General features: G+C 49.3%; 2 pseudogenes; both read left to right on the top strand.

The window, feature by feature from the left end:
• The first annotated feature begins 13,668 nt into the window (after window positions 1-13,668).
• Window positions 13,669-14,637, top strand: LOC103628809 (uncharacterized; annotated as a pseudogene).
• A 7,124-nt stretch (window positions 14,638-21,761) lies between these two features.
• On the top strand, window positions 21,762-22,717 carry LOC109939590 (uncharacterized; annotated as a pseudogene).
• Window positions 22,718-25,614: the final 2,897 nt, after the last annotated feature.

Genomic DNA, 25,614 nt, shown 5'->3' with positions numbered 1-25,614 from the left:
GAGCCGAGTATCTTTGAAATCTCTCTTTATTGATGACATATTTCCACTTTACAGAATACATTGTCGCCCCAGCAGTTTTGAAATACAGCTTAGGGATAAAACTTTCTGAGGTGCTCTATGTTCCAGGAGTTCCCAACTTCTATGCCATCCATCTGAGTGAGGCGATATGATCCGGGCCGAGTGACTTCTGCTACTATGAAGGGTCCTTCCCATAAGGGTGATAACTTGTGCCGTCCCTCTCCCGTTAGAATTCGGCGGAGGACGAGGTCTCCTACCGAAAAGAACCGTTGCCGCACAGCCTTGTCGTGATAGCGCCTTAGAGTCTGCTGGTACCGTGCTGATTGGATTACCGCGTTCAGTCGTTCTTCCTCAAGTACATCAACGTCCTCCAGCCTGGTGGCCTCAGCTTCTGCTATGCTTTCGAAGATCAACCTTGGCGCCCCAAACTTGAGATCAGCAGGTAGCACTGCCTCCGACCCATAGACCATGAAGAAAGGAGTGTTTCCATGCAGGGCTCGGCTAGGTTGGGTTCTTAGGCTTCAAACAACATAAGGCAATTCTCTTATCCACTTTCCTGCGAATTTTTCATTCTTGTCGAAGACCCTTTTCCTGAGTGCCTCCAATATCATTCCGTTGGCTCGCTCAACCTGCCCGTTGGCTCTTGGATGTGCTACAGATGCATACTTGATCTGAATGCTCTTTTGCTCGCAGAAGTCGAAGAATTCCGAACTGGTAAAGTTGGATCCTAGGTCAGTGATGATACTGTTGGGTATCCCGAATCTGAATATTATGTCTTGTATGAATTCCACGGCTTTAGCAGAGGTTAAAGAAGCAATGGGCTTGAACTCTATCCATTTAGTGAATTTGTCAATCGCCACCAATACATGAGTATATCCCCCTTGAGCTTTCTTGAAAGGTCCAATCATATCCAGTCCCCAGCATGCGAAAGGCCAGGTTACCGGTATGGTTTGTAGTTGCTGTGCTGGCATGTGCTGTTGCTTTGACAAGTATTGGCAAGCTTCGCATCTCTGAACTAACTCGGCTGCATCGTTCTTCGCCGTCGGCCAATAGAATCCTGACCTGAAAACCTTCCCGACTAGTGTTCTGGATGCTGCATGTATCCCACATTGCCCTGCATGGACTTCCTCCAGAAGTTGTTTCCCAGTGGACGAGAGAACGCACTTCATGAGGATGCCTGACGCGCCCCTTCTGTACAATACCTCCCCAATGAGTGTATAGTGAGCCGACTGCCTGGCAATGCGCTCTGCCGAGTTCTTGTCGTCTGGTTCTTCTTCATTCTTTATATACTTAATAATCGGTCTTCTCCAGTCGTCAGAGTCAGACTCGGGTTGATTTATGATGTTGCACTCTTTTGTTTGATCCATTGAGATACTCGGCTGCAGAATTTCTTGCACGAAAACTCCGGGTGGGACCTGAGTTCGACCGGATCCGAGCTTGGACAGTGCATCAGCTGCTGTGTTCCGATCTCTTTCTATATGATGAAATTCCAGACCCTCGAATTTATCTTCCAGCTTTCGGACGGCAGCGCAGTATTTTCCCATTGAATCACTTGAACAATCCCATTCCTTGTTTATCTGGCTGATGACTACCAGAGAATCTCCGTATACCATCAATCTCTTGACGCCCAGTGATATGGCGATGTTCAATCCGTGTATCAAAGCTTCATACTCGGCTGCATTGTTAGAGGCCGGGAATAGCAACTGGAGGGCGTACTTGAGGTGTTCGCCTCCAGGTGCGGTGAAGAGAATCCCTGCTCCTGCTCCCTGCAGCTTCAGTGAGCCATCAAAATACATTCGCCATACTTCTGCAGTTTCTGGATTATCTGGTGCTTGCTGTTCTGTCCATTCTGATACGAAATCAACCAGTGCTTGAGTTTTGATGGCAGTGCGAGGTCGGAACTCGATGTCGTGGGATCCCAGCTCGCAAGCCCACTTAGCTATTCGGCCAATGGCTTCCTTGTTGTGAAGAATGTCCCCTATTGGGAAACCAGTGACTACTATGACTTTGTGGTCGTCAAAGTAGTGACGCAGCTTGCGGGCAGTTAGAAGTACTGCGTATAATAGCTTATGAACCTGAGGATACTTTTTCTTCGAGGGGCCTAGAACTTCACTGATGAAGTAAACAGGATGTTGCACTGGATAGGCATGTCCTTCTTCTACTCGCTCGACTACCAACGCGGTGCTTACCACGTGAGTCGTGCAAGAGATATACAGCAGCAAATCTTCAGCCGGTTGAGTCGGCGTAGCTCGCCGGGGTGGTTTCAGTACTGGTGGTGTTGTCAAGAATTTCTTCAGTGTGTCTAGAGCTTCTTGTGCTTCTGAAGTCCATTGAAACTTATCCACCTTCTTGAGTAGCTTGTAAAATGGCAAACCTTTTTCTCCCAGCCTGGATATAAATCTGCTCAGAGCTGCCATACATCCAGTAAGTCGCTGAACCTTCTTTTGCGACCGAGGAGCTTCCATCTTCATGATAGCTTCAATCTTATCTGGATTAGCCTCAATTCCCCGGTGGCTGACGATAAACCCGAGCAACTTTCCTGCTGGTACCCCGAAAACACATTTTTCAGGATTGAGCTTCCATCTATATCTTCTTAGGCTGTTGAAAACCAGCTGTAAATCTTCGATGAAGTTTTCCGAATTCTCTGTTTTGATCACCACATCATCTACGTAAGCCTCCACACGCTTGCCCCAGTGATCGGCTAAGCATGTTTGAATGGCTCTCTGATAAGTCGCTCCAGCGTTTTTCAGGCCGAACGGCATGGAGGTATAACAGAAAGCACCAAACGGAGTGATGAACGCCGTTTTTCCTCGTCTTCTTTTGCCAAACTAATCTGATGATACCCGGAATAGCAATCTAAGAAAGACAGCATAGAACATCCAGTGGTGGAGTCCACCACCTGATCTATCCTCGGGAGCCCGAAGGGATCCTTCAGACAGTGTTTGTTGAGATCAGTATAGTCGACGCACATGCGCCAATCCACTTTATTCTTTTTGAGTACAAGAACAGGGTTGGCTAACCACTCGGGGTGTAATACTTCTCTAATAAATCCAGCCGCGACCAAGCGAGCTAACTCGGCACGAATGGCCTCTCTCTTGTCGGGCGTGAAACGACGTAGCTTCTGCCGGATCGGCCTCGCCTGGGGGTAAACCTTCAACTTGTGCTCGGCCAGTTCTCTTGGGACTCCCGGCATATCCGCAGGTTGCCATGCGAATACATCTCGGTTATCTTGCAGGAACTGGACGAGCGTGCTTTCCTATTTGTCGTCCAAGCTGGAGCTGATGATGGCCGTCTTGCGCTCATCAGCGAACCCCAGGTTGATTCGCTTGGTTTCTTCAGTCGGCCGCATAGAGGTCGCGGCCTGAGCTTCGTTTGCCGGTACTGCGAGGTCCTCCTCAGGCTTAGAGTTCGCCAGTGTAGAAGGAACCGTTGACGGCTTGGTGGTGAGGGCTGCTTGGATGGCCACTCGGAAACATTCTGCGGCGCCTTGGAAGTCGGCGCGCACAGTTATGATTCCTTGCGGTCCTGGCATCTTCAGTATCATGTATGTATAGTGCGGAATGACCATGAATTTGGCCAATCCCGGCCTTCCGATGATGGCGTTGTACCCGCAGTCGAAGTTTGCCACTTCAAACCTCAGGAACTCGGTTCTGTAGTTCTCCGGAGTTCCGAAGGTGACCGGCATGTAGATGTGGCCCAGCGGGTATTCCCCCTCCGTCGGCACGATGCCGAAGAAGGGAGTGTCCGACTTGTGGAGCTCTTTGAGGTGAGCCCCCAAGCCTTGGAGTGTCCGGGGGAAGGTGACGTTGATGCTGCTCCCCCCGTCCACTAGCACCTTCTTCACCCGGCTCTCTCGGATCACCGGATCGACGAGGAGCGGGTATTTGCCCGGATGGTCGAAGTTGAGCCATTGATCCTCTCGAGTGAAGGTGATCGGGCGTTCTGACCACCGGTATGGGGCGGGAGGACCGGTGGTCGCCACCAGTATCTGACGGTCGTTGAGCTTTTGTTGTCTTTTGTTCTCCTGCGACCCATGTCCGCCGAAGATGACGTTGACCTCCCTGTCGACGCGTGGGAAAGCTCCTCCTCCTCCCTCCTCCGGCTAATGAGGTTGTCGTGGTTCATCCGGTCCTCCCCTCGGCAGAGGAGGAGGTAGAGGTTGGAAGGGTCGGCCATGCCCAACGGAGTGCTTGAAGTCCCGGCAGTTGCGAAGAGTGTGGCGCATGTCCTTGTGGTATGGGCACTGGGCGTCGAGGATGTCGTCCAGCGTGCGCTCGCCTCCGCGAGGTCCTCCTCGGGCGCGAGAGGCAAGTGGTCCGGCGGCGTGTACTTCTTCGCGAGGCCTCTTCTCCCAGCGTTTGTCGGGTGGTTGGTTCGCGTCACGTCGTGGTGCTGCCGGTGCAGGCTTCGCTCCTCCGATGAGGTCCTGAGCTCGCTCGTTGGCGGTGATGTAGAGGTCGGCTTCCCGGAATAGCTCCTCGGAAGTAGTCGGCGCCTTCTGTAGTATGGCTCGGACAAAAGCCGAGTCGTTGGATCCTCGGTAGAAGTCCTCGATCACGGCCGCCTCCGTGACCTCGGGGATGCGATTTCTCATGGTCTGGAACCTTTTGAGGTACGACCGGAGAGTCTCATCCCCCTGGCGCTTGATGGATTTGAGGTCCCATGGTTGCGCTGGCTTGTCGGAGAGGGACTGGAAGTTGGCGGTGAAACGTCGACTGAAGTCTCCCCAGTCGTCGATGCAGTGTCGGGGTAGATGTCGTAGCCACTGTAGCGCATCTTGCCCAAGGACGATGGGCAGATACACGGTCATGACGTCCTCAGATTCCCCGGCAGCCCGAGCAGCGGTGGTGTAGACGGCTAGCCAACCCCCTGGATCCTGCTTAGGTTCATATTTGTCGACATTGGATACCTTGAAGTTGGGAGGCCATTGGATGGCCCTAAGGCGCGGAGTAAGAGCGGACACTCCGCACGTGTCCTCCTGTCGTCGGGGACGATGTCTGTCCCGGGGAGGGGAGTGGTGGTTGTGGTTCCTCGACCGTCCCCGGGTGGTACCGCCAGTTGAAGCTGTTGCCGACTCAGTCCTGGTGGCCTGGCTCTGAGTCGGGATGCCATGATCCCGGCCGTACTCCTCCCGACGGCGAATCTCGTTTTCATGCCGCCGTTCGCGCGAAGCATTGATAGAGCTTCGCGCGTCTCGGCGACTGTTGATGGCGTGTCGTAGATCGTTCGACGGGTGAGCGAGCGGTAGAAGATGGTTGGCTGCCTGAGTGAACAGGCGTCGGTATCCCTCGGCATCGGGAGTCCGAGGAAGTCCATCAGCTATCCGAGCTAGTACCCCTCCGACTTCGCTTGGCGTGTTCATAGCTCGGGCGAAGTCGGGATTCAGGTTGCGCCCGAAGAGCGGATTCTCCTGGCGTTGCCTTGCATCTTGCTCGGCTTGTTCCTGAGCCCGCCGGCGATCACGTCGTCGGGAGTTCCTTCGCTCTCTGAAGACGCGTTCTTCTGGAGTTTCTCCTATCTCCGAGACCTCGTCTCGCGAGACAGGCTGCTCCGGATCCCGTTCTCCGGCCGCGTGATGTCGTCGAACGTTCCTGCGCCGATTCCTCCGTCGGCGGGACTCTCGTTGAGGCGGTTCTTCTCCGGGTGCAGTCGGTTCGTCGTCGGAAACGGTGGGCGACTCCACTCTCCCGATGAAGAGGACGTCGGGGTAGAATGGTGCTGCTGTCGTGGCGACTTTCTTTCCGCTCTCCTTTGAGGCCGGAGGAACGGAAAGAACGACTTGCTTTTCCCCGGTCTCCTTCTTCCTCGTGATCCGTGTCCATTCTTTTGTCGAGGAAGTAGACAGCGGAGTCTTCCGGGTCAGCGAGCCCTCGGCCCCCGCCTTTCCGGAGACAATCTTTTTCCGAAGAGCTGGAGGTTGTGCCTCTCCAGCATTTTCGGAGTTCGTTGGAGGAGTCTTCTTTTCCGGCGGATCTGCGATACGGTGTAGGATTCCCTCTTCATCCGCTACAGATGAGATTGTCCCGAAGCGGAATACGGATCCAGGACGCATGGTGATCTTGCTGTAGAAGGTGATGGCCATTGAGCTAGCTTGGATCGTCGACACACCCCCTACCTGGCGCGCCAGCTGTCGGTGTTTTGGGTCCGACCGCACACCCGGGGTTGCCCCTCAAGGTGTTTTCTAGGAGTAGGACGGTGTCGACGACTGTAGCAAAATGGTTCGTGCCGATCGCACGAGGGACAGTGGACAAGATTTACAGGTTCGGGCCGCTTAGAAATGCGTAACACCCTACGTCCTGGTGAGTATATGTGCGTGGTTACAAGAGGGCTCTCTAGTTTGAAGACACAGAGAGTTTATGTGGGTGGCTAAGTAATGTCGGGTCGATCGATCTGAAGGGGTGCCCCCTAGGCCTTATATACTCGACCGTGGGGCAGTACACGTGGATATGATAACAACAAGTAGCTAAAAGGTAGTGAACCTCTTGAGTTTATCCCTACGTAACCCTCGCCGACTTATCCTCGCATGGCTCCGTTGCATGGGGGCTCCAGCGCGGGAAAGTCGGGTCTCTGTTGCGATTTACTCGCTCGACGTTGTGGGTCGTCCGGGTTTGCATCAATCCGGTCTTACGTCTTCTCTGCTTTGTTGGTTGTCTCTCCCCAGGCCCATGGAAGAATGACCTTACGATTTGTTGGGCCCTTGGGCCTTTCGTGAGGTCTTTTACTCCTTTAGTGGACCCAGGGGATATCTATCTCCCACAGGTCGGGCGAGGCGGAGCTTCCTATGGCGCCCGAGGCTGGACTTAGCTGCTGTCAGCCTCACTCTGTCGAGTGGCACAGCAGTCGAAGCGGGGCAGGCGGCGCTGTTTTCCCGTCAGGTCGGTCAGTGGAGCGGCGAAGTGACTGCGGTCACTTCGGCTCTGTCGACTAAGGAGCGCGCGTCAGGATGAGGTGTCAGTCGATCCTTGCATTGAATGCTCCTGCGATACGGTCGGTTGGCGTGGCGATCCGGCCAAGGTTGCTTCTCCGCGAAGCCTGCCCGAGCTTGGACTCGGGCGAGTCAAAGGTGCGTCCGTTGCTTGAGGGGACCCTCGGGCGAGTCGTGAATCCTCCTGGGTCGGCTGCCTTTGCCCGAGGCTGGGCTCGGGCGTGGCGAGATCGTGTCTCTTGAGTGGACGGAGCCTTGACCGGAATCGTGCCCATCAGGCCTTTGCAGCTTTGTGCTGATGGGGGTTACCAGCTGAGATTTAGGAGTCTTGGGGGTACCCCTAATTATGGTCCCCGACAGTAGCCCTCGAGCCTCGAAGGGAGTGTTAGTACTCGCTTGGAGGCTTTTGTCGCACTTTTTTGCAAGGGGACCGGCCTTTCTCGGTTGCATTTCGTTCTGGTGGGTGCGCGCGAGCGCACCCGCCGGGTGTAGCCCCCGAGGCCTCGGAGGAGTGTTTGACTCCTTCGAGGTCTTAATGCCTTTCGTGATGCTTCGGCCGGTCTGGTTGCTCCCTCATGCGAACTGGTCGTAGCCCGGGTGCATAGTCAGGTTCCAAGTTCTCAGGCTGGTATGTTGACGCTGTCAACGGTTTGGCCGGAGCCGGTTTGCGAGAGCAGCCCCCGAGCCTCCGCACAGAGCGAGAGGACGGTCAAGGACAGACTCGGCTTTTTTCATACGCCCCTGCGTCGCCTTTCCGCAAGGAGGATGGGGGGGAAGCACCATGTTGCCCTCGGAGGGCGCCGAACATGGTGTCTCCAGTGAGTTGCTAGCGGGTGATTCGAGTGGACGCCCGTGCCCTGTTCGATATGGGTCGGCTAGTGGCCCAGAGGCGCGCTCCAAAAGTACATGCAGGTGATTTGCCGGACCCGGTCCCATTTGATAGGGTCCAAGGGCTCGATGCCTCCCTCTGATGGGATTCCATTACAGAATCGCTCCTGCTGGTCTTGGAAATGTCCTAGGGTACCTCGGGAGCGTAGCCCGAGCCTCGGCCATGTATCGGACGTACCCAGAGTCATCCCTCGCTCTGCGTGCTCTGAGGCGGCTGTCAAACCCTTCGGGGCCAGCCTACGAACCCCTGATCAGTAGTGGGCGCAGAGCCTGAGTGGCCTGAGGCGGCTGTTGAACCCATCCGAGGGGCCAGCCTACGAACCTCTGACCAGTGGTGGGCGCGGAGCCTGAGTGCTCTGAGGCGGCTGTCGAACCCTTCCGAGGGGCCAGCCTTCGAACCTCTGATCAGTAGGAGGGCTCGGGGCCCGAGTGCTCTGAGGCGGCTATCGAACCCTTCCGAGGGGCCAGGCTTCGAACCTCTGATCAGTAGGGGGCTCGGGGCCCGCTTCCTTCGCGGAGAAGGATCCCTTTCAGAGTATCCCCTTTCGCGGTCCCTGTAGCAAGAGAGAGAAAGGGAGAGAGAAAAAGGGATATTAATTTGAACGACGTGGCACACCTTTTTTGACGCGGTCATTATGGCGGAGGTGAAGCGTCGCCTGCTTCGCCTGCCAAAGGTGCCGCCTGTCCTGCCGCAGAGTTAATGCGACGGGACGAGTGGTTCGCGGGGCAGCCGTTGTGCGTGCGCGAGCCGTTCGAGGAACGGAACACGGGCGCGTCGTCTTCGCTCCGTTGGAGAGGGCTCTCTCGCTGTCCTAGGAGGGGACGTGAGCCTGCAGACGACTTGACCGCTGCTTCCGTCCGCCTGCCGCCGCCATTACTACCGGCCCACTTTTGGCCATATTGACCGTCACGCCTTTTCTCGCGGCTGACTGACCCGTGATCGATGTGCTCGGTTGGCACTGTTGGGCCATGCACAGGGTCGCCTCGAGTCGCGGCACTGGTTCCGCAGTCGAGAAGGCGCGGTACTGGCGCAAGTGGCAGTGCAGCTTCTCACACGTAGTAACCGGCGCGTCGGTTACATGACATGTGGGCCTAGGCCTCCATGCTGGACACGTCGGAGTCGAAAGGGTGCGCTCCCTTGGTGTGGTTGCATGCCGCCTGTATGGCGGTCCGCCCTTTCACCCGCTGGTCTGGGCGAAAGTGGAGGGGTGCTTGTAACCGCTGGGCAGTTGTACGCTCCACGCGCGACGGTTTGGCTCCTTCTGTCCTGGGCCAGCTTGCATGACGCGTGGGACCCAGCCCCCGTGTCGTAGGGGGAAGACCTTGGAGCGTGTTGGTGAAGACTCGGTCCGCGACGGCTGAGGACGCAAGTGGGGAGAGCCGCCTTTAAAAGGAGGGTGACCCCTTGGATGGCAACCATGTCTTCACACTCCCTTCATGCATCGCGCCCTTCCACCTTCCGAGCCCCCGGATTGTGGCGGAACCGCCCGAATTATTCCGACTTAAGTGCCTAAGTCCCGCCTTAGAGGCTAGACCACACTTAAATAGGAATAACCCGTCAGTCCCTCGGATCTAGTCCGATAAAGCCACTTATCCAGGATCGAATACCACTAGCTCACTCGAAAGTGAGGCACAGAGAAATACAATAAAACATAATACCACAAATTTAATAAGTATCATTAGTGATTACATTATCGGAGTTTCAGAAATAATAACCATAAATTTTAATGCAGCGGAAATAACTAACGGAGAAAACCGAGTAACATGGCGAAGCCTGGCCACGCTACTCCTCCTGGTCCTCTCCTGCGGAAGCAGTAACCCACTCGACCATCTATCCCGGTGGCAGGGATGGAGGCCAAGTCACACCATCAACTAAAGCAAGGAGGTACCTGCAAAAATTATGCCACAAGCAAGGCTGAGTATACTAATACTCAGCTAGACTTACCCGGTGTGAGGAGTCTACTCCTCTACCTCTAGACATGCAGCTGTTTGGCTGAGGGGTTTGGTTTGCCAAAAGCACTAGCTGAGTCTAAAATCAAGTTTTAGCTTTTCAAGTTTGAGTATGATCCTGTTAAACTAGATGAGTACCTAGCTATTCATACATGGTATTAGACATTTTATCAATCAACATCTTTTGCCAGTCAACTCATTTCCACTTATTACTCAATGCAGTACAATGGATCAAGCAGTCTCATTAGCTGCGAGAAGCAGACGATTCGAATCGAGTTTTTAAACCTTGCAAGGTAAACCTAAACACACGATATGTAGGGGCACTCCGTCCCCACACACATCAACCGTCCCCATCGATTCCCTGGCAACAGATCAGGGCTCACCGCCTTGGCGTACAATGCCTCACTGACCCCGACTGCCGTCGTGCAGTGACCGCACTTGTACCCACCATAACCGGAATGGGAGACCACGTCTCAGGTCGCGTGAGGGGTAAAGTCTGCGGGCAGGTTCACTCAGGTACTAGGCTTGCCGATTTACCATATTTCTCGGTATGTGTTTAGTACGTTCAAACGCTTGACACAGGTATCCGCACGTTAATCCTTATTCCAATTTTCATCTCGTAGACCACGCGTCCCCATGGACCCGTGTCCACAGACCATCATCATTCTGTTATCAAAGTGGATACAACCAATTCCTGACCTCGCGCGAGTGCTAGAAAAATCACTCGTCTTCTACCGAGATCCCTAATTAGCAAAGCAGCTACTCGACCTAGCATACTAGTATCCATCTCAAAGGGAATCCTGAATTCATGCAACTAGGGTTTCAGCCAACTCCTACACTTAAGTGCACAGTACAAGCCTACAAACATTAAGTGCAGTAAAATAACATATATATAACGGTTATGCATAAAACCGGGGCTTGCCTTTATTTTAACACTTAGATAGTGTTTGCTGGGAGAGGTACTCGCTTGGCGAGCATCCACTGGTTAAGTCCATCCTTCCTTGGGTCGTCCACCAACTGCATCTTGTGGTTGGCACCACATCAGTTGCTCGATCATCATCTCTCGGTCCTATATGAGATGCAAGATGCATATGTATGAATATAATGAAAGTAACACAAGATATACAAAGACACAGCGGCGAACTAAACATTAAATGAGAAGACACCGTAAACAACCATACGCTAGCATTAGTTATCTACACGTTATCGACGTCCAATATTAACACCTTTAAAAAGACAACAACATTTTATTTATTTATGCAACCCAACTATGACATTACAGGTACACGCATTTATTTTAGTTGCTACGGCTTTTCATTAGTTCTTCTATTGATCACACAAAAGCATCACAAACACAAGTTTAATAGAGGATCGACGCATCAATGTCGATGGACTCCTCTATCACAATCAACTACAGCAAGCAAGCACATTAATCACGAAGCAAATGTTAACCTAAGTTTAGCCATCACAAGTCTATATCCGTTAAGTGCTAACTAAGCATTCTTAGCCAAAATGGTGAACTAAATATTCATTTGAGCACATGCAGATTTTTAGGACAGCAGCTACTTGTTTTAATCATAACTTTTTAAATATTAATACAAAACTAGCAAACTAAGATTTTCTGGAAAGCTTAGAAGGTGCTCTACAACTTTGGTATTGTCACCTAAACAAGATTCAACACTTAGCAAGGTTAAAAGTGCTAACACAACAGATCTGTCCAGATTTGGACAGATTCAGACTTGTGACTTTAAAAATTCATAACTGAAGATTCAGACATCCAAACAAAGTGATCTTAGACTTTCTGGAAAGCTAATCAAAGGTTCTACAAATTATTTATAAACATCACTGGCTGGTTTAACATGTATCAAGGGTAAAATATACCATGAAGGCTGTGCTGTCCAAAACTGGACAGATTCAGTCTTCACACTTCAAACACATGTAACTTAATCTTCAGACCACCAAAAATAGTGATCCAAGACTTTTTGGAAAGCTTGGCAAAAGCACTACATAACTTTTATAATCACCAAAAAGTGATTCCAGGTTTAATCAAATCAAACATTACAGTTTTCGAAATCTGTTCTGACAGAGGACAGAACACAGCACCCAGTTTATAAAATTCATAACCCTTAAACTATCAGGCCTATGGTTATGAAATTTTAACACAAGCAAGATGAGAAAAGCATCTACAACTTTATTATAATCGACAAGGACTGATTCTAACATTACATTAGGCAAACAATGCAGTTTCTGAAATCTGTACAGAATTTGGACAGATTCAGTTACTGAATTTGTAAAAATCATAACTCCTAAACGATCAGACTTATGCCTGTCAAATTTTAACACCAGCAAGATAATAAAGTTATCTACCACTTTTCTATAGCACATATCTACAGAAAATACAATTTTGTTCATCAAACATACAGCACTAGCAAATCACTGCGTGCAGTCCAAAACAGCAATTACTAAATTTCAGCTTCTATATAATTCAAGAATTGCCATGTTTTAGAGACTTGAGTTATTCTAACACTTTACCATTTGTTAGAGTTAAATTAATCAAATGAGCACTAACAAGTAGACTTACAAATTTTATCCGTGTCATTATGAGCACTAGAAGTACCATATTTAATTAACAACGCATTCTCCCCGATAATCGATATCGAAGTGATGTTGACACCATAATTTGCATTTCAACTTAGACCTCACATGAGCACTAATACTTTTCATCCGCGACCACAACCATACGTATTTAGACTACAACAAGCAAATCATCGTGACCACGAGCTTAACTAAAGTCATCTAACAAGTTGGTTAACTAGTATAACACTTAGCAAAGTATTTTAGACTTCGCAACTCAAAAACATAGGTGGGAGAAGGTTAATTAGTTTTTCTTAACCATTTTCTCAACTTAAACTGGACAACGCACAAGTCACTTAAAACACCATATTTTAGGAGACCTCACATGTCGAGCATCAATTTATAACCTAAGTGACTCAACCTCTATCATGCTGGACAGCTACCACATCACTCGATTTATCTATTTGGAACACCGCCTGCCTAGCGTACTACTAGTATCCCGCATTTTGGCTCGACTTATAAACATAGAGGAGGCGATGACTACTTCGGCATGTCACCACCCCTCTATTTAAGCAAGACAATTTCCACCTACAACGACTGAACATCCCCATCGAGCACACCTTATTTTACTATGTCTCGCATACAACCATATTGTGGCGTGCACTCGAGACACTACCGATTAACTTAACGCAATTACCACTACAATGCACTTTGATATACACATTCGACATCACATTGCTTCGATAAACCCCACACTTCCAATTTACTTGTCGCATCCAAACACACCACGTGCCCACTGCATTCTCATGACAAATTTTAGCACAATTATTTAATTTTAGCACAATTATTTATGTAAACAATTATCGACTAGACGAGTGAAACACCAACTGATTATTCACACATCTCGTCGTCAAACACCACTCACAAGTGGCATAATTTATATTTTTAACCCACTTTAACCTACACCATGATGAATACATAAAATACATTTGCATAGACTAATTCATTAGCCGACTGCGGAAACCACCACATGCTTTACGCTTTATTAGATTTACTACGACTAACACACTGCTTTATGACGAAGTATTTTAACAAACGATTAATACCATCCACGAACCATCCTCGTGACACCTAGATGAATCATCGCACCCACATATATTCAAACACCAATACACACCACATCAACCAAAACGTATTTAGACAAACTACAAATCGCACACATCAAACAACTTCTTGTTCTCCAACCGCAAAAGCGAACCTACTAATGCGCATAACCGAAACATTTTACACACATCCATTCAAAATAATTAATCGAGTCGATCGAGAGCGACATGCATCGGCTCACCATAAACAAACCCAAACGGTGTTTGCAAGAATGACGGTGATTCCGATTTGTGCATCGCTCCAACATCCGACGAGCGTCGAGCGGCTTGCCTTCTCCACGCAAAACACGGGGTTATCTCCTCCACAAAAATAAAACAAAGCAGCACACATACATAATTAATCATAGGAAAATAATGTTGATGCGGAATCGAACAAGGAGCGTCGCGGTCTCACCGGGGTGAACGACGATGATGTTGGGGCTGCGCAAAAAAAACAGCAAACACTCGACGAGCGTCGATGGCGTGCTGTTCACTGCGCAAAAACAGCAAACACCCGACGAGCGTCGATGGCGTGCTGTTCACTGCGCAGCAAAAAGCAGCGAGCCACGCGGAGACGTTGGGGCTGCTGCGCATTTTGTCGAGCGCCTAGCAAGGATCAATGGCGCAGGCGCAGCAGCACACACACAGGAAGGAAACCGAGTCACAAGGCATGGAGGGAATGCTCCGCGGCATCTGCTGCAGCGCGCCATGGGAGAGGGCTGCGCCTGCGAGGAGAGGCGGGGCGAGCTGCTGCTGTGTCCCGCCATGAGGGGGAGATGGAGCTCAGCTCCCTGTTTGCTGCACGCCGTGGACAGCAGGGGGAGGAAGAAGACCCGGCTGCTGTTGCGCGAGGGAGAACGAGTAAGGGAAAAGAAGGGGCGTCGGCATGGGGGATTTTTCTGGGCGTCCATGGGAGGGAGCTGCTGCGTCGCCATGGACAGGGAGGCAGCGCCATGAGGAAACTCGAGCTCGAGCCATGGGAAAGGGAAGGGAGCTCGCTGGGGCATCTCCTGCGCCATGGGAGGAAGCAGGACGCCATGGCTGGGGGGGCGCGTGGAGCAGGGAGCCTGCTGCTCGCCTTCAGCAAGGGCGCCGAGTTGGGCTGGAAGCAGCCGAGGAGGGAGCTCGCCCGCGCCGTGAAGGAGAGCTCGGCGGCAAGGGTGCCTGGAGGAAGGAGCTCGCCGCAGGGAAGGCTGGCGCCATGGGAGCAGCTCGGCAGAGAGCTTCTCTGCGCCATGAGCAGGAGAGAAGAGGGAACCGGCTGGGAGAAATGGCGCCGTGGAGGAACGCAGGCAGGGCGTCGGGGCCTGGGCGTCCATGGCTGCAAGCCTTGCTCCCTGCTTGCTGCCGTGGGAGCCAGGGAGGAAGAAGGCAAGGGGATGCGTGCGTTGGCTGGGAGGAGGAGAGGGAGAAATGTTGTGGCGGCTAGGGGGTAGATGCAATTTTCCAAATTGGCAAGGGGAGGCACTTCTATTTATAGCCATGTGAGGGCTAGGGTTTTTAGTGGGCCAATGGGCTGGGCTGGATGTGGCCCAAACACGTACTCGGGCCGCGCTAATATTTCTCGGAATAAAAATGCTCGTGCGGAATTCGTCTGTACAAAAACAGAGCGAGCTGGTGCTCGGTTGGACAGAATGACAGATTATCCGTACGAAGAATTTGATTTGTTTAGCGCCGCTCGGAAAAATAATTCCTCGCGCCAAAATAGGAACAAAATGAATTGAGACCGATTGGTTTCGGATTTTTAGTCGGAGAAGGCGAAGCGTATCAATTTAAAATCGCTGCCGATACAGGGTTTTTAACTCGGTTCGGACATGAGATATTTGGCTGAGTCGGATAAATTTGATTAGAGACGACATACTGAGTATTCCGTGTGAGAGTACGGACTCGGATAAAATATTCCGACATAGATCAACGTTCGAGGAATTAAACTCGGGCTCAGATCAGATAACAGCCGTCGTGAGTTTGATTAAATGAGCTTCAGACGAGATTTATAAGTCGAGATTGATCTTCGAGTCTGCATTCGTTCCGAGAGATAAAAGTTTTAACACGCTCAAAAATTGGTTGTTTCTCGCGATCGATAATCTCTGAATTCGGTGAACTTCCAAGAGAAAGTCTGATAAACAGAGATAGGCACGATCGAGAAATAGAAATTTTTACTGAGCATCTGAGATTAGGATTAATCTCCCGACATAATACGAAATTGACACCTGGGGTGTCACAGCCTTCCCCCCTTAAACAGAATCTCGTCCCGAGATTCGAATGAGGATCTTTAAGGGTGGAGAAGCATGTAACTCCCAAGCTGGAGATAGATGCAAATTCATGAGAGGGTATCTAACAAGATACTGAAGACAGATTTGGTTAGAATATCGCGACATATCGAGACAAAATGCAGCGATCATTCTGAGAGAGTGTCCACAAAAGATAGCACATCAATATAGTTTTGTAATGGATCATAACTATTAACCATGATACCAGCGCGTGCCGAGCAGCTCAACCATGTGTGCACCATAGTAGGCTCTCGGTCTCGTCGCGGCACCATCAGTCGTTAGTCATAATACCATTACCAAACGTAACCAACGAGAATTTCACGTAGCATAAATAGATGGAGCCCATGAGAGTATGGCTCAGAAAATAAGAATGTGACCAGAGTTGAAGCAAAGATTGTTGGCAAAAGAGCATCACATGAGAATTTTTCTTCAAGTCAGAGAACTATTTTATGATCATCACGGGAATTATCAGCCAAAGATTGATACGATATTTAATATGAGGAGGAACCAACCATGAGATCGAGATTGATAAGCTTTTAGAGACATGAGAGAACCAAAGACAACATCAACATTCATTGAACCAAATGGATATGTCGCTTAGAGATAAGGTGGATAAAACTACAGCATGATGCCTGGAGGAAGAGCATCAAAAGACTAGAAATGAGAGATCAGGTGGATCAACATTCGATACTTGAGAACAGGTTATAGGAGATAACCAGATAATAGGGCAGAATTATAGGGGATCCCGAGATTCGGATGATAAAGCCAACATGATTCACAAGAAAAAGGGTTACCAGATCTAGGCAAAAGGAGAGGTAGGCAAACAGGATCAACTAGGATGATCAACAGAAATGTTATGACGTTTTAGGGGCAAGGACTTATGGAAAGAAACATGGCCTTGATAGGGGTTGCGCAACTAGACACCAAACAACATTTTTTTGTAACATGTGCAGAAGGAGACTTGGGTTGGTCTAGCGGTCAAGCTGTGGGGGTTCTATAAGCTGTGCAGGTGTAACTTTATGGGTAAAACACACAATGGTTAGAAAACACCAACACAAGCATGTTTTTTTACAAGGGTTTCACTTACTAAACTCAAGGTTGTTTGGAGGGGGGGGTCTTTTCATGAACAGATCAAGCAACATTTTTTTTTGCAAAGAAAGTTGAACAACTACAACATTTCCTAGATAGCAAGACAAGAGAAGCATATAACACAACCTAGTCAAGGCGATCATGACACACAGGGTAAGACATTTTTTTTTACAGTTCATAGCAATACAACACATTATTCACAATTTCTTATTATAGGAATAAAGGTGAGAGAAGCATGTTGATGCACAAGAGACAATTATAATGCGACAATCATGATGCATGCTCATTCTAGTCGTCTTCTCAGACCTAACTAATTTTTCGGGTGCTTCTACAGCATCCTAATAATAGTATTAGTAGCCTTTATGGCCTATATAAATAGCCACCTAGCTACCCATCTATTTCTTAAGGCTTCACGTCCTAGGTCTATCCTTATCGTCCTGACGATCTATCCAACAGTGGTTTCTAAGCAAGTTTTACTTTAGAAAAGTTGGTAATCATGACTTATTGACTTCTCTGTGATGGTATTCGCTCCGATACCAGCTGTGGCGGAACCGCCCGAATTATTCCGACTTAAGTGCCTAAGTCCCGCCTTAGAGGCTAGACCACACTTAAATAGGAATAACCCGTCAGTCCCTCGGATCTAGTCCGATAAAGCCACTTATCCAGGATCGAATACCACTAGCTCACTCGAAGGTGAGGCACAGAGAAATACAATAAAACATAATACCACAAATTTAATAAGTATCATTAGTGATTACATTATCGGAGTTTCAGAAATAATAACCATAAATTTTAATGCAGCGGAAATAACTAACGGAGAAAACCGAGTAACATGGCGAAGCCTGGCCACGCTACTCCTCCTGGTCCTCTCCTGCGGAAGCAGTAACCCACTCGACCATCTATCCCGGTGGCAGGGATGGAGGCCAAGTCACACCATCAACTAAAGCAAGGAGGTACCTGCAAAAATTATGCCACAAGCAAGGCTGAGTATACTAATACTCAGCTAGACTTACCCGGTGTGAGGAGTCTACTCCTCTACCTCTAGACATGCAGCTGTTTGGCTGAGGGGTTTGGTTTGCCAAAAGCACTAGCTGAGTCTAAAATCAAGTTTTAGCTTTTCAAGTTTGAGTATGATCCTGTTAAACTAGATGAGTACCTAGCTATTCATACATGGTATTAGACATTTTATCAATCAACATCTTTTGCCAGTCAACTCATTTCCACTTATTACTCAATGCAGTACAATGGATCAAGCAGTCTCATTAGCTGCGAGAAGCAGACGATTCGAATCGAGTTTTTAAACCTTGCAAGGTAAACCTAAACACACGATATGTAGGGGCACTCCGTCCCCACACACATCAACCGTCCCCATCGATTCCCTGGCAACAGATCAGGGCTCACCGCCTTGGCGTACAATGCCTCACTGACCCCGACTGCCGTCGTGCAGTGACCGCACTTGTACCCACCATAACCGGAATGGGAGACCACGTCTCAGGTCGCGTGAGGGGTAAAGTCTGCGGGCAGGTTCACTCAGGTACTAGGCTTACCGATTTACCATATTTCTCGGTATGTGTTTAGTACGTTCAAACGCTTGACACAGGTATCCGCACGTTAATCCTTATTCCAATTTTCATCTCGTAGACCACGCGTCCCCATGGACCCGTGTCCACAGACCATCATCATTCTGTTATCAAAGTGGATACAACCAATTCCTGACCTCGCGCGAGTGCTAGAAAAATCACTCGTCTTCTACCGAGATCCCTAATTAGCAAAGCAGCTACTCGACCTAGCATACTAGTATCCATCTCAAAGGGAATCCTAAATTCATGCAACTAGGGTTTCAGTCAACTCCTACACTTAAGTGCACAGTACAAGCCTACAAACATTAAGTGCAGTAAAATAACATATATATAACGGTTATGCATAAAACCGGGGCTTGCCTTTATTTTAACACTTAGATAGTGTTTGCTGGGAGAGGTACTCGCTTGGCGAGCATCCACTGGTTAAGTCCATCCTTCCTTGGGTCGTCCACCAACTGCATCTTGTGGTTGGCACCACATCAGTTGCTCGATCATCATCTCTCGGTCCTATATGAGATGCAAGATGCATATGTATGAATATAATGAAAGTAACACAAGATATACAAAGACACAGCGGCGAACTAAACATTAAATGAGAAGACACCGTAAACAACCATACGCTAGCATTAGTTATCTACACGTTATCGACGTCCAATATTAACACCTTTAAAAAGACAACAACATTTTATTTATTTATGCAACCCAACTATGACATTACAGGTACACGCATTTATTTTAGTTGCTACGGCTTTTCATTAGTTCTTCTATTGATCACACAAAAGCATCACAAACACAAGTTTAATAGAGGATCGACGCATCAATGTCGATGGACTCCTCTATCACAATCAACTACAGCAAGCAAGCACATTAATCACGAAGCAAATGTTAACCTAAGTTTAGCCATCACAAGTCTATATCCGTTAAGTGCTAACTAAGCATTCTTAGCCAAAATGGTGAACTAAATATTCATTTGAGCACATGCAGATTTTTAGGACAGCAGCTACTTGTTTTAATCATAACTTTTTAAATATTAATCCAAAACTAGCAAACTAAGATTTTCTGGAAAGTTTAGAAGGTGCTCTACAACTTTGGTATTGTCACCTAAACAAGATTCAACACTTAGCAAGGTTAAAAGTGCTAACACAACAGATCTGTCCAGATTTGGACAGATTCAGACTTGTGACTTTAAAAATTCATAACTGAAGATTCAGACATCCAAACAAAGTGATCTTAGACTTTCTGGAAAGCTAATCAAAGGTTCTACAAATTATTTATAAACATCACTGGCTGGTTTAACATGTATCAAGGGTAAAATATACCATGAAGGCTGTGCTGTCCAAAACTGGACAGATTCAGTCTTCACACTTCAAACACATGTAACTTAATCTTCAGACCACCAAAAATAGTGATCCAAGACTTTTTGGAAAGCTTGGCAAAAGCACTACATAACTTTTATAATCACCAAGAAGTGATTCCAGGTTTAATCAAATCAAACATTACAGTTTTCGAAATCTGTTCTGACAGAGGACAGAACACAGCACCCAGTTTGTAAAATTCATAACCCTTAAACTATCAGGCCTATGGTTACGAAATTTTAACACAAGCAAGATGAGAAAAGCATCTACAACTTTATTATAATCGACAAGGACTGATTCTAACATTACATTAGGCAAACAATGCAGTTTCTGAAATCTGTACAGAATTTGGACAGATTCAGTTACTGAATTTGTAAAAATCATAACTCCTAAACGATCAGACTTATGCCTGTCAAATTTTAACACCAGCAAGATAATAAAGTTATCTACCACTTTTCTATAGCACATATCTACAGAAAATACAATTTTGTTCATCAAACATACAGCACTAGCAAATCACTGCGTGCAGTCCAAAACAGCAATTACTAAATTTCAGCTTCTATATAATTCAAGAATTGCCATGTTTTAGAGACTTGAGTTATTCTAACACTTTACCATTTGTTAGAGTTAAATTAATCAAATGAGCACTAACAAGTAGACTTACAAATTTTATCCGTGTCATTATGAGCACTAGAAGTACCATATTTAATTAACAACGCATTCTCCCCGATAATCGATATCGAAGTGATGTTGACACCATAATTTGCATTTCAACTTAGACCTCACATGAGCACTAATACTTTTCATCCGCGACCACAACCATACGTATTTAGACTACAACAAGCAAATCATCGTGACCACGAGCTTAACTAAAGTCATCTAACAAGTTGGTTAACTAGTATAACACTTAGCAAAGTATTTTAGACTTCGCAACTCAAAAACATAGGTGGGAGAAGGTTAATTAGTTTTTCTTAACCATTTTCTCAACTTAAACTGGACAACGCACAAGTCACTTAAAACACCATATTTTAGGAGACCTCACATGTCGAGCATCAATTTATAACCTAAGTGACTCAACCTCTATCATGCTGGACAGCTACCACATCACTCGATTTATCTATTTGGAACACCGCCTGCCTAGCGTACTACTAGTATCCCGCATTTTGGCTCGACTTATAAACATAGAGGAGGCGATGACTACTTCGGCATGTCACCACCCCTCTATTTAAGCAAGACAATTTCCACCTACAACGACTGAACATCCCCATCGAGCACACCTTATTTTACTATGTCTCGCATACAACCATATTGTGGCGTGCACTCGAGACACTACCGATTAACTTAACGCAATTACCACTACAATGCACTTTGATATACACATTCGACATCACATTGCTTCGACAAACCCCACACTTCCAATTTACTTGTCGCATCCAAACACACCACGTGCCCACTGCATTCTCATGACAAATTTTAGCACAATTATTTAATTTTAGCACAATTATTTATGTTAACAATTATCGACTAGACGAGTGAAACACCAACTGATTATTCACACATCTCGTCGTCAAACACCACTCACAAGTGGCATAATTTATATTTTTAACCCACTTTAACCTACACCATGATGAATACATAAAATACATTTGCATAGACTAATTCATTAGCCGACTGCGGAAACCACCACATGCTTTACGCTTTATTAGATTTACTACGACTAACACACTGCTTTATGACGAAGTATTTTAACAAACGATTAATACCATCCACGAACCATCCTCGTGACACCTAGATGAATCATCGCACCCACATATATTCAAACACCAATACACACCACATCGACCAAAACGTATTTAGACAAACTACAAATCGCACACATCAAACAACTTCTTGTTCTCCAACCGCAAAAGCGAACCTACTAATGCGCATAACCGAAACATTTTACACACATCCATTCAAAATAATTAATCGAGTCGATCGAGAGCGACATGCATCGGCTCACCATAAACAAACCCAAACGGTGTTTGCAAGAATGACGGTGATTCCGATTTGTGCATCGCTCCAACATCCGACGAGCGTCGAGCGGCTTGCCTTCTCCACGCAAAACACGGGGTTATCTCCTCCACAAAAATAAAACAAAGCAGCACACATACATAATTAATCATAGGAAAATAATGTTGATGTGGAATCGAACAAGGAGCGTCGCGGTCTCACCGGGTTGAACGACGATGATGTTGGGGCTGCGCAAAAAAAACAGCAAACACCCGACGAGCGTCGATGGCGTGCTGTTCACTGCGCAGCAAAAAGCAGCGAGCCACGCGGAGACGTTGGGGCTGCTGCGCATTTTGTCGAGCGCCTAGCAAGCATCAATGGCGCAGGCGCAGCAGCACACACACAGGAAGGAAACCGAGTCACAAGGCATGGAGGGAATGCTCCGCGGCATCTGCTGCAGCGCGCCATGGGAGAGGGCTGCGCCTGCGAGGAGAGGCGGGGCGAGCTGCTGCTGTGTCCCGCCATGAGGGGGAGATGGAGCTCAGCTCCCTGTTTGCTGCACGCCGTGGACAGCAGGGGGAGGAAGAAGACCCGGCTGCTGTTGCGCGAGGGAGAACGAGTAAGGGAAAAGAAGGGGCGTCGGCATGGGGGATTTTTCTGGGCGTCCATGGGAGGGAGCTGCTGCGTCGCCATGGACAGGGAGGCAGCGCCATGAGGAAACTCGAGCTCGAGCCATGGGAAAGGGAAGGGAGCTCGCTGGGGCATCTCCTGCGCCATGGGAGGAAGCAGGACGCCATGGCTGGGGGGGCGCGTGGAGCAGAGAGCCTGCTGCTCGCCTTCAGCAAGGGCGCCGAGTTGGGCTGGAAGCAGCCGAGGAGGGAGCTCGCCCGCGCCGTGAAGGAGAGCTCGGCGGCAAGGGTGCCTGGAGGAAGGAGCTCGCCGCAGGGAAGGCTGGCGCCATGGGAGCAGCTCGGCAGAGAGCTTCTCTGCGCCATGAGCAGGAGAGAAGAGGGAACCGGCTGGGAGAAATGGCGCCGTGGAGGAACGCAGGCAGGGCGTCGGGGCCTGGGCGTCCATGGCTGCAAGCCTTGCTCCCTGCTTGCTGCCGTGGGAGCCAGGGAGGAAGAAGGCAGGGGGATGCGTGCGTTGGCTGGGAGGAGGAGAGGGAGAAATGTTGTGGCGGCTAGGGGGTAGATGCAATTTTCCAAATTGGCAAGGGGAGGCACTTCTATTTATAGCCATGTGAGGGCTAGGGTTTTTAGTGGGCCAATGGGTTGGGCTGGATGTGGCCCAAACACGTACTCGGGCCGCGCTAATATTTCCCAGAATAAAAATGCTCGTGCGGAATTCGTCTGTACAAAAACAGAGCGAGCTGGTGCTCGGTTGGACAGAATGACAGATTATCCGTACGAAGAATTTGATTTGTTTAGCGCCGCTCGGAAAAATAATTCCTCGCGCCAAAATAGGAACAAAATGAATTGAGACCGATTGGTTTCGGATTTTTAGTCGGAGAAGGCGAAGCGTGACAATTTAAAATCGCTGCCGATACGGGGTTTTTAACTCGGTTCGGACATGAGATATTTGGCTGAGTCGGATAAATTTGATTAGAGACGACATACTGAGTATTCCGTGTGAGAGTACGGACTCGGATAAAATAGTCCGACATAGATCAACGTTCGAGGAATTAAACTCGGGCTCAGATCAGATAACAGCCGTCGTGAGTTTGATTAAATGAGCTTCAGACGAGATTTATAAGTCGAGATTGATCTTCGAGTCTGCATTCGTTCCGAGAGATAAAAGTTTTAACACGCTCAAAAATTGGTTGTTTCTCGCGATCGATAATCTCTGAATTCGGTGAACTTCCAAGAGAAAGTCTGATAAACAGAGATAGGCACGATCGAGAAATAGAAATTTTTACTGAGCATCTGAGATTAGGATTAATCTCCCGACATAATACGAAATTGACACCTGGGGTGTCACACGGATGGGGAGCGCCCGCGTCGCTTTCGTCCTGTCGTCGTTGGAGGAACGCAACTTCGTGGAAGTTGGTACCTTTCAGCCATCGCTCGGCTTCAAGGATTTTCATCAGGTAGTCCGGCTGCATCCCCTCGCCGGTGGTCACCCAAGACATTGACCACCAGTTCGATGGTGGGGAGAAGCGAGCTGGGCTGCGGCCTCTGCCCCTCCCTCAGCTTCAAGGATGTTCATCATCAGTGCTGGGGAGGGGAGTGCACCGAGTTGGGGCCTGTCTCCGCGCGGGCAGCGGCCCGCTCCTTCCCTCAGTGATCGGGGGGGAGGGCGTTCGCCGTTCGTGGCGCTGGCAGCTGCCGCGTGTCTGGCTCTTTGGCCTGAGCGGCTTCGACGCTGCTTCCGGTGCCACCTCCCACCGAGGCAGCCGGGAGAGGTTTCTCCGCCGACGAGATAGTCGGCGCCACCCGCAGACTGACCTCCAACTCTACGGCCTTCTGCTTGTCCTCGCCCCTCGAGTGGGGACGTGGGCGAGGGCCTTATCGCAGCAGCGTCTGCCCTGAGGTCATCGCTGCTGCTGTTTGGCTGCCCGGAGCGGAGGTCGTTGTCGCTGCTGCCAGAGCGGGCGTCAGCGAGCCACCTGGGGTTTTGTCGCCCCGCAGGCCCTCCAATGTGGGGGGTTGTTCGTACCTACGGGGGTGGAACCGGAGTTCCGTTTGTAATGGCACCTTGAGTGCCGGTGTCTGTTCATTGTGGCTGTCGGGGCCTGAACATGTACGTATTTTGGCGTGAAGCCGTGTTTTTTCCTCATTTCGAGCACTAGGACTCGCCTGTCGGCTAACTGAACCGCTTAACCAAGTGTGAGTTGCCTCGTGCGAAGGTGACGAGTAAGGTATCCGTATCCCGGAGGCGTAGGAGTCCCTCGGCTCGGTCGGCCTTGCCGCCCGAGGCTTCTCTTGCTTAGTTAAAGGAACCCTCGGCCGCTCTGCGATGAGCCGGAGCCGGAGGCAGCGGTGCCAGCACGGACAGAGGCAGAGTTGTCTCGAAAAGAAGCTTCGTCGGCCGGAGCCTGGCCGGGCCATCCACTGGCGGGACCGACGCCGGAGTCGGGTTGCCGAGGCCAGGAGCCGGGCTGACGTCCTCGGGGGACAGCCTGCTGCGGCTACGGAGCGGCCGGTTGAGCCGTCTGCTCGGGCCGGGTTCCCGGAGGAGACCCTAGCGGCGATGGCCCAGGCGTGGTGCCGATAGGTTCCTTCGAGGTGGAGATCCTCCGACTGTGTTGCCGTTCGAGGCCGGGTTGGATTCCGCCGAAGGCGGAGTCGATGCCGAGGGTGCTGCTGCTCCCCCACTGATGTCTGATCCTGCAGGAGCAGTTTATCTTGTAGTGTGCGTATGTTTTTTGCGGCCGCCAAGGCCCAAACGTATCGTCGTCGTGTTGTAAAGCTGCGTTTCTTTTCCCCTTGTTTCGAGTATCTGGACTTATTTGTCGGTAACAGAATTGTTTGTCCGAGCGAGAGTTACTTTTCACGAAAGGTGATGAGTGAGGTATCCGTATCTCGGAGGCGTAGGAGTCCCTCGGCTCGGTCGGCCTTGCCGCTTACGTGTACTCTTACTCGTCCGTTGGATTCTGTTATCGATATACTCGAGAAGGCACGAAAAATCGTTTCGGCAGAAAAGTTTTCGAGCATTTAGGACTTGTTCGGTCAGCGGAATCGCTTATCCGAGTGTGAGTTACTTATCGCAGAAGGTGATGAGTGAGGTATCCGTATCCCGGAGGCGTAGGAGTCCCTCGGCTCGGTCAGCCTTGCCTGCTTATGTGTACTCCGTCGTTTTCAGGATCCCACTTTCGAAGTAGTCGAAAAG

The sequence above is a fragment of the Zea mays genome, chromosome 5 (assembly GCF_902167145.1).
Source record: "Zea mays cultivar B73 chromosome 5, Zm-B73-REFERENCE-NAM-5.0, whole genome shotgun sequence".
Taxonomy (NCBI): domain Eukaryota; kingdom Viridiplantae; phylum Streptophyta; class Magnoliopsida; order Poales; family Poaceae; genus Zea; species Zea mays.
The sequence above is the reverse complement of the archived record's forward strand: the minus strand, read 5'-3'. Positions and strand labels throughout refer to the sequence as shown.